Source organism: Furipterus horrens, unplaced genomic scaffold (assembly GCF_987537825.1).
Source record: "Furipterus horrens unplaced genomic scaffold, mFurHor1.1.pri manual_scaffold_2, whole genome shotgun sequence".
Lineage (NCBI taxonomy): Eukaryota > Metazoa > Chordata > Mammalia > Chiroptera > Furipteridae > Furipterus > Furipterus horrens.
In genome coordinates, this window is record NW_028327172.1 from 29,496,369 (window position 1) to 29,500,058 (window position 3,690).

Consider the following 3,690-nt stretch of genomic DNA (forward strand, 5'->3'; position numbering starts at 1 on the left):
AAAAGCCGAGTGAGATGCTATGCTAGTTCTCTAAGTTTATTTTAATCAATTATGTAATACTTCCCTGGCAGATGAACAGTTTCCCCCATACACCTCTGCTGTGTGCCATGCAAACATGTGCTGCATGTGTTAGACTGTAATATCTGCCGGTCTAATACAGCAGTTAATTATTTACGGACTCTTGCCTTCCCGTTCATGTGGTGGATTGCACCTCCAAAGCTACTTGTACTTGTTCTTACACACATAGAACACCTGCACTGTGGGAGACAGGCCTGGGTGCCATGGAACAGGTCTGAGGGTACATATCAATTCTCCACAAACCAGAGCTTCTTTGTGAACACTTATGCCATCTGGTAGGTAGTATTTCTGACCAAGGCTATTTCCCCACTTATTATGTCAGGTCACTTTTTTAGGGGGATAGATCCTGCAGTGAATCTTAATAGAACATCCTTTGTGCTGCTTCCATATAAATCCTATGTAAAGAATAGCTCATTAGATGGTTAGTAATGACCTGTCTTAGGGGAAGAATGATGAAAAATACATAAAGCACCCATAATGGAGAAAAAGTTGCTACTTACAAAGTCTGTCTAGATGTAATGGAAATTAGAAGGGGAAAATCCAAAATAAGCCTACTTTCTAGAAAAGATGTTTTCTTTTTTTTTTTTTTTCCATACAAAGATTTTATTAATAGAAAGCAGTATTTTAAAAATGAATCTGTAGATTGCATATAGAACTTGGAAACCCTGCCAAATCCCAGGCTGGTAAATGTCAGCCAACAGCCTTATTACATCTTAACAAAGGATCTTTTCAACATTGAAGGCCAAAGGTGCTTGGGAACCAGACTGGGGAACTCTTGGCATAGATGTATCAGAGCTGTTGAGGGTGACTCTGACTCATGTCCACATTACTGGGCAATTCCATCACCCAATAAGCACCCTAATGGCGCCTTTCGCTGTCACACCTAAACTGTCAAAGATGCTATCTACGTGTAACCAAAATAAACCATGAACAGGCATTTTATCCCCGTTCCTAAACTGCCCCAACCCTACCGAAGGGATTATTGACATGGAAAATGCTCTTTGGTTACTTATTTCATGTAGTTTATAATGCATCTTTCCCATCGTGAAGATGGCCATTTGGAAGCCCAAGTGGTCTTCCCAGAATGCAAATCTGATCAAGTCACTTTCCTCAAAAAAAGAGCCCTCACTCCCTGAAATGGCTTACAGGGCTCATCACTGAAAGGAACACCCACCCCACCCCACCCCCATCACTCCATCCTCATGGCTTCTTCTTGCTGGTAACAGACTTCTCACAGCAGCCATTGTCATTGCTATTCTAGAGTCTGCCTTCTCTGCTGATACACAAGCTAAAGAAGACAAAGACTGAGACTCTCTGTTTTTCACTGTGCATATCTATGGGTGAACATGGTGTTAGAACTTAGTAGGTGCTCAGGAAATATTTCTGCAAGAAATTAACCAGAGTACAATGAATAATGAAATGGCCAGAATCTTTTAAAGTTATTCACTCTGGGGTAGGAGATCTGGTGTTTGGCTGGAGGTCTATGTGCCTTTTTTGTGTCTGGTTCCGCTGGGCTGGGTGCCTCATTGAGCTCTGCTTTCTCTGTTGACATAGAGAAACACATGCCACCAGTGGGAAGAGATAAAAGGACAGTCTATTCAATTTAGGACTTGATAAAACTTTGACCAAAAATTCCACTAAAATGGCTTCAAAGAACTTAAGGCATGCTGTGTATTTATTAGAGTCAGTACAGAATTCTGAATTGAAATTCATAATGTTATATTTACATGGACAAGGAAAATTATAACATTTAAAAATCCAACCAACGTGGAAGCTCATCAATTGGTTTTCCAAAGGCAGAGCACTTATCCAAGAGCTCACTGGAAGATATACACAAGTCAAGAAAACGTAATCCTTTAACATTTTCCTCAGTGACTCAATTATGTCACCCAGACAGCACTCAAATGAGGCCCCAGAGATAAGAGAGCCAGAAAAGTTTTTTGGGGGTTAACTATGCCTTCTTCCATGGCTACCATAATCTTAGGGTTCATCGACTCATAAAATAAGCTGGGAGAGATCCTAGACCCACAGAAGTGTGAGAGGTGTGAACTGCTCTGAGCCACAGCCTTGTCCCTGCCCCTCCTCTGTGGCTCTGAACCCTGTTCAACCCCATGTGCTTAGGGAGAGGCGAGCTTCCCACAGAAGAGAATGGTGTTGGTGTCAGTGCGCCTTATGAAGAACAGGAAAGGGTGGTTGGCCATGAACTGAGCTCGGATGGGGAGTCTTTTCATAACAAGGTTGTCCCCAGTAGCCGCCGCTGCTTCTGTGCCCTCTTCGCTGACATCCACATAGGACTTGTGGATGACCTTTGATAAATGCAGGCCCTTGGCTGGTGACATTCCAGACAGATCAGCTGTGATCTGGTTGAAGACATCCGTCATCCCGAGGGATTTTAGCAGGGAATTCAGCTCATACTTCATCTCCAGTTTGAAGCGGGGCAAATGCACGTCAACTTCTCTTTGCATCATGTTGGAAGAGCTGGTCCACTTGTAAAACATCTTCACATTCAGCTGCTTCTCTACCTGTTCTAGAGTAGCTGTGTCCACCGGCAGCAGGATAGTCATGCTCAGTTTGTTGTTCACATAGGGCACCTCCAGCACCTGCATCTGTGGCTCCTTTACGAAGGCCAATTTAAACATGCCCATCTGATATATCATGTCCACGATCACGCTCTTCCCCTCGCTCAGCTGAAAGGGGGTTTTAATCGTCTCCTGCTTCTGAAATTTATTTTGCCATTGTCCCTTGAAATACATGGCATTCACCAAGACCATTATAGAAGAAGGGTCGATTGTGCCTTTTGCAAAGAGGTTTGTAATTTTCCTCATCCAGACAGGTAGGAAGGGTGGAGCCAGGGTGGAGAGGATGCGGTGTGGTGGCAGCAGTGGTAGAAAAGATGTTTTCAAAGACATTGCCAGCTTTGCAGCATGCCCAGCTTAATTACTGGATTTGCATTCCAGAGTACATTTTCTACTGTGGTATGTTTGAAAATCATATACAGTGAAATCTCAAGCAGAATATATAATTCAGCATTGCATTTTGGAGATGAGGAGTCAGAATCAGAATCATATCATAAGACACAAATATATATATATTTATATATATATATAAACTATATATATATATATATATATATATATATAGTTTAAAGACAATAACGAGTCCGTACTCATTTATATCTTCTGCAGATATTCAAATTGGTGCTGTATACAGTCAGTGAACATTTAATGTGTGATACTCATCATGCTAACCACCAAACATATCTGATAAATAGAACACCATCACTCCTCCAAGCAGTTTAGTCTGGTTGGGGAAATAGTCAGCAAGTAAGATATGATGTGGGACGAATAGAAATGGAGAGCATGTGCAGAGAGCCAAGAGGAGGAGAGCTGAGCTCTAGGGCTCCGTAACATCATCTCGAGGCTGTTCTTCCTTAGGTATGAAACAGAGCTCTTACATTTTGGGGAGATTTTTCTAACAATTTTGTGCACTGCTTCATTGTTTAAAAAGCCCATCTATAACCCTGCATCAGGTAAAACCTTATATCCCAAACAGAGAGCTTTTTATCTTAGCCTATGCTGCCTCGGGCAGAAGATATTTGAGTAATTCTGAATT

General features: G+C 42.0%; 1 pseudogene; it reads right to left on the bottom strand.

Annotated features, from left to right (window-relative positions):
• Positions 1–2,195: 2,195 nt before the first annotated feature.
• Positions 2,196–2,864, bottom strand: LOC150018070 (serpin B11 pseudogene; annotated as a pseudogene).
• Positions 2,865–3,690: the final 826 nt, after the last annotated feature.